This window comes from Pongo pygmaeus, chromosome Y, assembly GCF_028885625.2.
Source record: "Pongo pygmaeus isolate AG05252 chromosome Y, NHGRI_mPonPyg2-v2.0_pri, whole genome shotgun sequence".
NCBI classification, from domain to species: domain Eukaryota; kingdom Metazoa; phylum Chordata; class Mammalia; order Primates; family Hominidae; genus Pongo; species Pongo pygmaeus.
In genome coordinates this window covers 29258762-29271770 of record NC_072397.2, presented here as the reverse complement: position 1 = coordinate 29271770, position 13009 = coordinate 29258762, and the positions used below count along the sequence as shown (strand labels likewise).

Below are 13009 nucleotides of genomic sequence, written 5' to 3'. Positions count from 1 at the left end.
TTCTCTTTTCATTCCCCATGAATTTCTCAAGTGTGTTTCTATTCCTGCAGATCTTTCCTTGTTTTTCCTGACACCTCTCCTTGTCTGACCCTCCCCCACTCTAAGGCACATGTTCCATCTGTGTGCACTTTTGGCATCCTGGGATGCTCCCAGAGTGTTCCCTGCCATACTCCAACAGGTTTTCTCCCCCAGACTCTGTGAGGGCAGTAGCATTGTCTCCACTGTTGCTTCAATACTCAATACACAACACAGAAGCTGATTCCAAAACATTTACTGGGCCAACTGAGACTAAATATATGTTCCTCCAGATCTTAAAAAGTTACAATAATAAACATAGCACAATAGTCCAAAAAAGTCTCTTCAGTCATGAATTCTCTATATATGCACAAGAGTTTTAAATCATTATGAGGAAAATTTAAACAGAAACTGTCACAAGGTTCCCTAAGATAAATTATTTTTCTTTATGCTTCAATTCATCAGATGAGACTCAAGACCGTGTGTTATTGTAAATATTTCTAGCTTACAGCATAACAACCTGATGTGTATTGTTTGAATTAACACAATATAAATCTGTTAATTAAAAATTGCATAATCATTTCAAATAAAATTCTGCCTAAATTTTATGTTATTCATATGTTCAAATGATAATGAGCTCATAGGCTTTTCCAGTACCTCAGTCAAAACATTGCAGTGATTCCAGCTGTGGGAACAGCATCTGAGAGTTATGTTACAGATGGGGAAAATGTACTTATGTGACATTGGCCTTTGCACTACAGTGCCCTTTTGATTCAGGAAAATGCTGTTTCCTTAAAATTCTAAAATCTGTTCTGCCAGGTCTGAATTGTATGTGGGAAACACAGTTTTTAAAATTTTAACCACAGATGTTTTATTCCTTGATGAAAGCAGTGAATAGATAAAGGCCACCAGAAGAGCCTCTGATGTTGCTTCAGAAGCAGTGTGACAGAGAGCATCATCCTGAAACACTCCCTTATGTCTGCCTAAAATCATGTTAGGTAGGAAAGTCAAAACTTAGGAGGCTGTGGAGATCCAAGGGGATCATTGAGCTCTGAGGCTTATGAGAGGAGAGAAGAGAGAGAGGTCTAAGACTTTCTGGGTATAAATTTATTGGTTACAAGTGCAATTTTCTGTAAGCATGGATTGTGTAATTTTGAAGTCAGGGCTTTTAGGGTATCTATTACCTGAATAATAGACATCGTACCCATTAAGTAATTTCTCACTATACACCCCTCCCATCCTGTCACCCTGCTAAGTCTCCATTATCATTCCATTCTCTATATCAGTACCTAGACATCTTTAAGCACCCACTTATGAGTGAGAATATACGATGTTTACTCTCTGTCTGGTTGTTTCACTTACAATAATGACCTCCAGTTCCATCCATGTGTCTCCAGCAGTTATGATTTTATTCTTTTTTGTGCCTGAATAGTATTTCATTGTGTATATTTTCTACATTTTCTTCCTGCAAACATCTGTTGATGGACATTAGGTTGATTTATATCTGTGCTACCGTGAATAGCATTGCAGGAAACATACAAGTACGGGTATTTATTCATTTTCCTTTGTGTAGCTACCCAGTGGTGGAGTTGCTGGATCAGACAGAGCCAACTGATGATCAGTAATGGTGGCCAATAATCAGCTAGAAACAAAGTACTTACCAGGGCCTAAAAGTGCCAAAACTCTGAGACCACTTACCTTGAAAAACTTCAACAGCCCTGAGTTAAACATCCAGACACATTTATCCACCATTTAAATACCCTTTATTGCCTGTCCCCTGTGCATCTCAGAAGTCTCTTTTTACCACACTGTATATACAGCATTAGCCATTTATATGAAACTCCAAGGCATGTTATACTAAATAGTCAATCATGTATCCATAGTACCTAGCACAGTCCTGGCATATAGTTTCCTACTAAACATTTGAAGAATGAAATAATTATCTTCTATGCAGGTTCCAAGTTTTAAGGGGATTTCTCAGTAAAAATAAAGTATTACAGTTCACAAATAATCCACTTCCTTTTTTGCAAGTGGGATATATTTTAATCGTATCCCCTAATAACATTATTTTCATTTACTTCCATCTAAATATACTGTCCTAGGAAAGCAGTAAGAAAAAGAGTTAAAGCTGGAGCTTGAAGAATTGTACATTGTCCACACTGTGCCCTGGCGTTCATCACTCCCCTGAGCTTCATCTGTTACGTATGTCAGGGAAGATAAAAAATGTGAAAGTGGCCTCAACAAAGGACCCCAGATCTCTGGCTTCCCCATCTGGAAAGTACACCTCTGTGAACAAAGTCTTCAGAGCCTGATGACAAGAATGTCCCAAGCAGTCCACCAGGGAAAACTGGGCCATGTGTACATCAATGCAGAGCATCAAGCAGCAAGTAACGTGTAACTGAAGGAGACAGCAGGAGCAACAAGGAGGGACAACCATGACCTACGAAGGCACCATTCCAGAGATGCCTGGACCCCACAATAGGCTCAGTGCCCATTAAGCTCTTGGGAACCAGTGCTTTCCCTTGCCATCACTTGGCATATTTGGCAATTTTGCTACTTAAAATAATGGTTTTAGTGTTCACCTTTCCTAGGAGACAGGCAGATCCTGTGACACTACAGCTTCTGGCACACAGTAGGTACATCACAAACACCTGCTGAGTTCACACACTCTTGCCTTCTCAAAGCTTCTTGTCAAATCTTCAGTGAAGAGGAATTGCCGATTGAGAAAGAATTAAACTTCTAGAGACTCCTGGATCCACTGAAGTTTGAGGCAAGGTGAGATTTGTTTACTGCCATATTCCTAGCTCATAACATACTGTAGTCACTTAATAAATATTTATTAAACAAGTGAGTGAATTGACTCATACATCTTACTTAGCAAAATGTTTTCTGTGTAAAGTTGATATATGTAATAGTTTACTTCTGGTACAATTTTACATTACTTATTCAACAAATCTGACAATTCAACTAGGTGCCAGGCACACCACTGCTGAAGAAAAAGAGGTATAAGATACAATTTCTGTCTACAAGAAATCCACAGTCTAAAAAGTAGAAACCTATGAACGAATTTTTACAATAAATTGGCTAAATTCAAAACAGGAAGGGTTTGTTTCTATTTTAAAAAGCCCTAATCAGGAAATGTTAAAAAGTTCTAAGTACAAAATATTTCAACACACCATCTAAGCATGAAGCAGAAACCAACCATAAATGAGTTTGCTACCACCAACCTCAACAGTAAGAATTCCAATCCTGCTGCTGCAAATTAAGTGCCACTCTGATTTTATTATCTGATTTTGCTATCTGGAGAACAAATTAGTTATTTTGTGAGTGAGTTTGATGAAGGATGAGTTTGGTCCCGATTTTCTGTTCATCTCATGCCCTTCACCGTATAAGGTCAACCTGCCATGTTGTAACATAGAAAGAAGATCTCATGAGGTGCAGCCCCTTGGACTTCCCCACCTCCAGAACCATGAGCAAAATAAGCCTTTTTACAAATTACCCAGGCAGTGGAACCATGTTGTTTCAGCAGCAAGTGGACCCAAAGACTTTATTATTTTTTCTTCTTTAAAGAACTAAATTACTTAACTTACAAAGGAGCACATCAAATTTCCTTACAAATAATCAAAAAGCCCACATATATTTTTATAGGAAGTAGTACAACAGTCTGACACTGAAAGAAAACATCATTTTACTTTTAACTATACTTTGAGAAATAAAGAAAAAGCAAACATATAAGTTGTCATGCAGTTTTATTTTTCAGTAAGATAATTGCAGATATTTTTAGGGTTTTTTTGGCCTATGTAAATGTTAGTCTCTGTTGTCATGCATAATCTGATACTGTTTTAATGGAAGATCATTTGTAATTAGGGTGATATTTGTCCAGTTGTGATGGTTGAAGATCTGGTCTGGAATGAGGGACAGCTGATGTATCAGGTATCGTAGGCATTTGCAACCATGGTTTGCCTATTGGTAGCAGGTTAGGATGTGGAGCCTCGTAGACTAATACCACAGGATATCTTGTTGGAAGAGCGGATGGTTCCACTATCAGCCCCAGAAAACAGTTTTGCAAGGGAATTATGTTGCGGTATTGAGAAGTTGTGGTTGTAATGAAATTCACAATGTGGCCACTTGCTTGGATGCAGGTGCTATGAGAGTGCATATGAATAGAGGTCAACTGATTTAAAATAGCATTCTGATCTGTTGCAATTTGTTGAGACAAGTGACAATAACAAACACTTAAAATATCAGATTTCTGTTTCATCACACAAACTTAATATCATCAAAAAATTCATGAACATGGTTTACTATTTTCAAGAATGTGCTTTTGGGAAAAGAGCACTAAAGTTGTTAAGCCCTCAAGTGAAAACATGTTATATATTAATAGTAACATTGCATTAAGTGGCTTTGGTACATTTATTTTGATTTCACTGGTAAGATTCAAAGTTGTTAGCAAAATTTCTTAAAATGCTGGAAGATTAATTCTCAAGCTGAACTCAATAATTTCAAAAAAATTAAAAAAATTTTACCTTAGTATTTTATATAATTTTCAAAATCTGGTCTTACTTCATGTATTAACATATTTACTGATGTACAAAGTAAAATTACATATATACTCTATGTAAAGTGGTAACTGAAATATATTAAATATCTTGCTTAAGACAATGGATTCATTCTCTCCTGCCAGAAAGGTGGCTACAAAGGCAGATCTTTGAAAATTCTGTCAAATTTTACTAAATCCATAAAGGCTGAGATGTCAAACAAAACTTTTGATACTGTCAGCTTGAAATATTCTGTAAGGAGACTTTCTATCCAAAATTTCTTTCTTGACAAGTCCTTCATTAATCACTATGCAAGTTCCATTCCCATCCTATAGAATAGACTTGAATTGGTCACTCTCAAATATTTTCTGATATTTCCTGGGGAAGGTCAGAGAAAAAAAAATCATTATCTTTATCTGGCTCAGAAACACACACTGTGTCACATGGCCATTTTAACAAGGATTCTTGTGAAAAAACCTGAACAGCATTTTCTTCAATCATTGACCTTAAGTCTGAGTCCCCGGGGAATGTGAGTTTACACAGTGGTGATCTAGCGGAGGCTTCTGAATCAGTTAATTCATCTCTGGGAGAAACAACTTGAGTTTCTGAAGAAACATGTGCCATCTCAAATAAATATTTCTTTAGATACTCTTCCAGCCTGTATGGTTTTCAAGACTGAAGCTTCAAACGCAGCTTCAGAAGGCTTATGCAGGTAAGGCAATCTAAAGCATCACTCTAGTATATGTCAAGCTGAGTAGCAAAGACATCACAAGAGGACTTTAGTCTCCTAGCAATCAATAAAAATCTGGCCAAAAGTATTTCCTTCCCAGTCTGAGAAATGTAGCCAGTGAAAATAAAACATAGACTGCTCACTTACACATTGTAGGCTGCAAAATCACATCCCTGTAGCAGCATTTAAATAAATAAGAAAATAATGTCCTCAATCCCTGAAATAAATGTAATTCTCTCCCTGACACAGACACTCTTACTAGACTGGTGAGAGGAGCATAGGTCCTGGTAATTGCAAAATGAAAAAAAAAAAAAAAAAGAAAAAGGAAAAGGAAAACAAAAGTGAACGATTTTAAAACCTCTATGACTTTGGCATGTTGGATTGAAAACTGTTGCAGTGCAAAACCAATGTGGTAAAAAGATATAGCCATAGAGAAAAAAAGTAGGTTACTGGTTATGAGAGGCTGAGAAATAAAAAGAACTGTTTAGTAGATATGGAGTTTCCTGCTGCGCAATAGAAATGTTTAGGAACTAAAGATAGATGATGATTGTACGACATCATAAACATATTAAATTCCATTGAATTGTACACTCAAATGTAATTTTTCATTATGTGAAACTTACCTTGATAAATCAAGGGGAGAACAATTGTGAATAAAACTAACTAATTACATTTCAGAATAAAAAGTTATTTATATGCATATCTCTTCAAAACCTTTTTCAGTCATATCAGAAAAATAAATAATGATTTTATTTGGTCTGTCTGTAAATATCTGACAAATGTTAATGATGAAAGAGATTTTAAAAGAAGGTGATTTACTTTTAAGGAGATCCCAAAGAGTAGGAGATGTAAATAAATAATAATAACAATAAAAATAATAACAACAAGAAAATGTTGTAAGAAAAGTAAGCATGTATGTTTGTCTAAGCAGTAAAATTTTTATTTGGCTCCAAGAACATAATCTCTATGAAAAAAGATTTTGTAAGGAATAATCTTTGTGTCCTGCAAATAATTGTTAACATTATTAAGCAGGATTTGAATTTATAAAGTAATGTTGCTATTGAATAAAATAGCAATGCTGCATTAACAGTAAGACTTTTTATATCTTCATGGTTGAAATTTGACATATTAAAATTTGAACTCTTTGACATTGATAAGTGTTGAATACATGTAGAAGAAAGAAATAAAATATTGATATTTCTCATATCGTAGGAGTTAGTTCTTTCATACTGGGAAGAGGTGTCATTGTTAGAAGATTGTCTTCGTCTAACATCCTTTAGGTTTTGGTTTTTTTTTTTTTTTTTTGGAAAACGTAGACTTTAAATAACTGCTTTTATCAACAGGTTAATCCATGCAGTTACAAAGTAGTTAGAAATTTCTGAAAGGTGTTATAGTTAAAAAAAAAAAGCTGATTCTTACACATGTATTATCTAGCAATTCATGGGGACACTACTGTTCAAAAGGCACTGGCAAAATAACTCCCAAATGAAACACTCAACCCAAGGTTGTTTTCAGCTCTCTGTTAGTGAAGCTGGGTGCAGAATGGAAAGCCTCTAAAAGGAGAGGATACAAAGTCAGGTGAGTAGGGGCAATTGGCAATGCTCAGAGCCTGCCAGACTCCAAACAGGGAGCCAAAGTGGTTTTTTTCTGGGACATTCTACTTGAATTATAGTTTAGTCAACCATAGATCTTCAAAAGAGAACAATTAGTTAACATGATAAAAAGTTTCCTGCATTCTTTGGACTATGTGTCTTAATTATAGTAAGCAAATTCTGATGGTTTTAATGAAAATAGCCTCCAACATTTTGCATGTATGAAGAAAACTTAATTATCCACAGGGCTTTTAATGTTTGCTGGACAACAATACATGAATGATAAGCTATAAATAATACTGATTTATGATATAAAAATACTAGTTTTTTTCATTTATTATTTTTATAGGCATTCACTGTTTGAGTCAAGCTTAGGCTTGTTAAGTGATTAAAGACAATTTTATTACAGCAGCATGTACTTATTCTATTCTAAAATAATAAAATTTGTAAACACAAACAGCTTTTATATTTGTTTGCAACCTGCAAAATTGAGTTATTTTGCTGATATAAAATACTGAGAACTCACTTGAGGACCATGCCACCTTCTGAAAAGGCCACACACCTACTTCTTAAATGTGTTAAAGTTACAGCATATCCCAGACTCATCCAGAGCAAAATAAGTAAGCAACTGACTGCTCTTGACTGTCCCTTCCCCAGCACTAGCACTGATTGCATTGGGAAAAGCCACAGAGCAAGGCTGCACAGCCAGATGGAGGAGGCTTTTTATTTGAAGGCAAAATACCAAAATGGCTCTCTGGTGTAGGGGACTTCTACTTTCACACTCAGCTTGTACATGATCCTCTAACCTTAACTTATTTCTCCTTAATGGGCTGATTTGGACTGACTTGTTGAGAATGGTATCCATTATTAATGAGTCAGGAGAGAAAGGGATTTCTGTGGTTGCATGTAAACTTGTGATAGGTCTGCAGAAGTTACACGTGAAGAGGATAGTGAGGAAGTCAGCCATGATCCATCTATGTGAAGGTCAAACCAGCTTCATTGTACACTTTGAAGACTTTCTCAATGGTATTGACATAGGCAGCTGTTCTCAGGTCCAATCCCAGGTTAAACTTCCTGGCTGTGCACAGGATTTGCCTGGCAAAACACTCCATTGTGTATGCCAAGCCAGAGTGCATGATGTCTTTCTCAGATGCACCCGGCGTCCTGTCTTGGAACTCTGTCGTGGGTACAATGGGAATAGTTCCACCATGCTTTCCAAATTGTCTTTCTAACCTCTCTTGAACAGACAAAAGCAAGTGGTAGTTAGAATCCCTTTCATACTTGAAGGTCAAACGGCTACAGCTGACATGATTTAGATTCTTCAGCCACTCAAAGTAAGATACTCTCATTCCTCTAGCATTCAAGTAGAGATCTGGAATAACAATTATGTTTCTCTCCAGGAAGATCTTGTCAGCTTCTGGAGTTGTTTGCCCCTTGGCACCTTCAGCAATGATCTTGGCTTTGACTCTGGATTCATTGGATTTGGTCAACTGATTCCCACGGGCAGCTGGGATCAGTATGTCACAGTTGACCTCCAAGATGCTTCCTTCATAGGGCTTTGCCTTGGGGAATCCCAGAACGGACCCACGTTGCAATTTGAGGTCTTCCACTTCCTTTGGGTAAATACCACCTGGATTCCATATACTCCCTTCAGACTCACCAACAGCAATACATTTAGCACCAAAACCATGTAAATATCTCATAGAGTGTAGGCCCACATTACCAAATCCCTGAAGGACAAATGTTTTATCTCCAAACCCTGGTGTCATTCCTAAAATGCTCATGTAAGAAGCTTCATTGATGATGTTTTCAATCCCACGGAAGACACCATGGCCAGTAGCAGAGATGCGTCCATGGATTCCCCCTTGGCTGATGGGTTTACCAGTAACACGGGCTTGTGCATTAATGTCATAGTGCTCTATGGTACTGGCATAGGCATCAGCGATGCAGGACATCTCCCGCTCACCTGTGCTCATGTCTGGAGCAGGCACATCAATGCCACGACCAATAAAGCCTTTCTTTGCCAGCTCCTTGTGATCTTTTCCAATTCATTACTAGTATAGTTCTTGGGATTGTTCTTAACAACCCCAAATAGCACATCAACCACTACACACTTGTATGTCATCAGAGAAGCCAAAGCTTTTACTTCATCTACACTCACATCAGTGCTGTAATGGACACTTAACTTGCAGAGCTTGCGGTGCTGGCTGAGCTGGGCCGTGTAGCCTTAGATGACCTCCCAGGAGCCGTCGTCGTGCCCGATGCGGAAGGAGAGACTCAGCACATGGTTGCAGGGCTTGATGATCCACAGGATGCTGCGCAGCCTGTCCTCCTTCTGCTCCTCACTCTCCCAGGTCCTCAGGTCCTCCACCAGCTTGTCTTCCACCATGCTGGCGCCGCGATTGAAGAAGCCCTCCACCATCTTGAAGAAGTTGGGGTCGTCCTAGCGGTCGGCCACCGCCTCGCTGTAGTGGCTCCATGTGGCCAATGCGAGCCCCGACTGCGGGGTGGGGGCGGATTGTCCCCGGGCCTGGCCCAGCAACGCGGCCTTCTGGGCGGCCGCTGAGCCCAGGGCAGCGGGCCCGGACCAGGAAAGCAGCAGGGCTTCACCCCAGGTTTTGCAGTTTTTTGTTCTTGTTTAATTCAGATTTTTTTCTACTAATATTATGTAACAAAAATGTTCACATCAGTAAATTCTTTGTGAAGATAAAACCCGTCTTCTACCAGATGCATGTGGTTCCTCAATTTTGACCTTTTTTAAAAATTAAAAAAAGTGCAACATTAAAATATATATATTTTTAATTTTTTACTTTTCTGGAGAATTTTCATGTCGCTCTATCTGAATGGAGTATACGCTTCTTTTGTGATGGGAGGGGATGAATGATTACTGACAGTAGCAAAAGATGGGAGATGAGTGTGGAGAAAAGAGAGCGTTAATGGGAGGATCAGAAGACAAAATCACATTAAATGTAGGACAATCTAAGTCAAATTCTGGCTGAGCATTTTGGGTTGCTAAGATGGGTGACTGTGTAGGGAGGGAGTATGCCTTGTGTTTTCAGGGGGAGATGACTCAGCTAAAGCTGTCTTCTGACTCCAAACTACAAGTCTACCTATAGTCATAAAAAGGCAAGAAAAGAAGCATTTTTACATGAAAAAAGGTAAACGTAAAGTAGGCTGTATCCACTTAGCTACGTAAAAGAATCAGGTACCTGTCTGATCTCCTTAGTGGCAGCCTGTGATACGCATGCTCTTGCAGCTTCAGCCTCCCAGTTAGCAGGTTCTCCAGGAAAAGGCCAGTAGGCTCAGATAACTATTCAGTTTCTTTAATTATTTTAATATTTTTTATAGACAGAGTCCTGCTATATTGTTCAGGCCAGCCTCAATTTATAAGCCTGAAGTGATCCACCCACCATGGACTTATAGATTGCTAAGGTTACTGGTGTGAGCTACCATATCTTCCTGATTTGTAAAAACTTTTGTAGAGATTGTGTTTCACTATTTTGCCAAACCAGGTTCAAAATTCTTGGCCTCAAGCGATCTTTTTGCCTTGGCCTTCCAAATTATTGGAATTATTATTATGAGCAAGAAAACCTCAGCTAAAATATGTTATTATCTTTTTAATTATCACTTAATATTTTATTTAGAAAAGGTAAAGATTCATACTTAATGATACACTGGAAAAAGGTGCAATACAAAGTTATTGGAGTAGGAACCAATTTTGAAATAATAAACACACACTTAGATTACACAATTTTAAGTTTATGAAGAATTCTCTCACAATTACTGCAAAAATGTTTATTGTATATTTAAAATTTGAAATAATATTTTTATGATTAGAAAAATGTAAAGAAGTATAATAGACAACCAAACCAATTATAAGTTCCCTATGAATAAAATCCAAAGCCATATACCCGTCACTGGCAGGAACACAAATTAGTATTTTAAAATGTAAAATACAGTGATAATGAGGAATGTAGCAGCAATCTGTGTACTAATCATAGTAATTTATTTTGATTCAGGCAGAAAAATAATTCTGCTCTTTAAATAAAAAGTACCTATACAGTCAAAGACAGTTGTATTTTCAAGCTGTTTCTTAACATAATTCTTATTAGTTAACAGTAGTTTTTACTGACGATCTTACCACTTCACTAACCCACATTTTAAACTAATGCTTGAGTAAAAAATAATAACTGGTGTAATAAATAAATGATTTTCATATATCCATACATTAAGGTCCACTATTCTAAGGTGCAGATATCTTAAATTTTTTACTTTAAAATAACTAAACCAGAAACGAAACACATTCACATAAATTAAGGCTAATGATTCTATGAAAAAAGCAAACAGAAGACTGAAGAAAAGTATTAAAAACATGTTGATGCCTTGTAAAGAATCATAGAAGCCAAGCACACATTATTTTTGTTACTAAGAAGCTAATCTAAAAGCTTAGCACGAGCAGGGTTTAAATAAACACCATTACAAGTAAGCAGTTCTTTCACAAACTGCAAATACTGAACTTTATTGCTTTCACTTAGGAATAAATGTCATTTTTTTTTTTTCCATACACTTTTCTCGAAGGCTGGTGACATGATGATATGATGTGGTCTTGCAACAGTTAGCCATAATATATGTCTTATCATCTCATCTTCTTCACTAATCATGTCCACTTGTTTATTATTTCAAAACTATGTAAGCATTTTATCCCCTCTTCTGCTGTCTATATGACATGCACTTCAGCATGTGATCAAATACATTCATGTACTCTCCATCAAAACACTAATTTTTAAAATTTCTTTTTTTATCATTACACTTAAAGTTCTAGAGTACATGTGCACAATGTACAGGTTTGTTAAATATGTATATATGTGCCATGTTGGTGTGCTGCACCCATTTACTCGTCATTTACATTAGGTATATCTCTTAATGTTATCACTCCCTCCTCCCCACTTCCCCCATTCCATGACAGGTCTCATTGTGTGATGTTCCCCATCCTGTGTCCAAGTGTTCTCATTGTTCAATTCCCACCTATGAGTGAGAACATGTGGTGTTTGGTTTTCTGTCCTTGGCTATAGTTTGCTCAGAATGATGGTTTCCAGCTTCATCCATGTCCCTACAAAGGACATGAACTCATCATTTTTTAATGGCTGCATAAGTATGCCGTGGTATATATGTGCCATGTTCTTAATCCAGTCTACCATTGATGGACATTTGGGTAGGTTCCAAGTCTTCACTATTGTGAATAGTGCCACAATAAACACACGTGTGCATGTGTCTTTATAGCAGCATGATTTATAATCCTTTGTGTATATACCCAGTAATGAGATGGCTGGGTCAAATGATATTTCCAGTTCTAGACTCTTGAGGAGTCACCACACTGTCTTCCACAATGGTTGAACTAGTTTACAGTCCCACCAACAGTGTTAAAGATTTTCTATTTCTCCACATCCACTCCAACACCTGTTGTTTCCTGACTTTTTAATAATCACCATTCTAATTGGTGTGAGATGGTCTGTCATTGTGGTTTTGATTTGCATTTCTCTGATGGCCAGTGATAATGAGCATTTTTTGATGTGTCTTCTTGCTGCATAAACGTTTTCTTTTGAGAAGCATCTGTTTATATCCTTTGCCCACTTTTTGATGGGGTCGTTTGATTTTTTCTTGTAAATTTGTTTAATTTTTGTATATTCTGTATATTAGCCCTCTGTCAGATGGGTAGATTGCAAAAATTTTCTTCCATTCTATAGGTTGCCTGTTCACTCTGATGGTAATTTCTTTGTCTGTGCAGAAGCTCTTTAGTTTAATCAGAACCCATATGTCAATTTTGGCATTTGTTTCCACTGCTTTTGGTGTCTTAGACATGAAGTCCTTGTCCATGCCTATGTCTTTTATTGGCTAGGTTTTCTTCTAGGGTTTTTATGGGTTAGGTCTAACATTTAAGTATTTTCAGGGACTACTATAAACACCTCTACACCAATGAACTAGAAAATCTAGAAGAAATGGATAAATTCCTTGACACATACACACTCCCAAAACTAAACCAGGAAGAAGTTGAATTCCTGAATAGACCAATAACAGGCTCTGAAATTGAAGTAGCAGTTAATAGCCTATCAACCAAAAAAAGTCCAGGACCAGAT

General features: G+C 37.2%; 2 pseudogenes; both read right to left on the bottom strand.

Annotated features, from left to right (window-relative positions):
* Positions 1–3868: 3868 nt before the first annotated feature.
* LOC129025718 (heat shock transcription factor, Y-linked-like) lies at positions 3869–5177 on the bottom strand (annotated as a pseudogene).
* Positions 5178–7711: 2534 nt separating this feature from the next.
* Positions 7712–9312, bottom strand: LOC129025876 (glutamate dehydrogenase 1, mitochondrial-like; annotated as a pseudogene).
* Positions 9313–13009: the final 3697 nt, after the last annotated feature.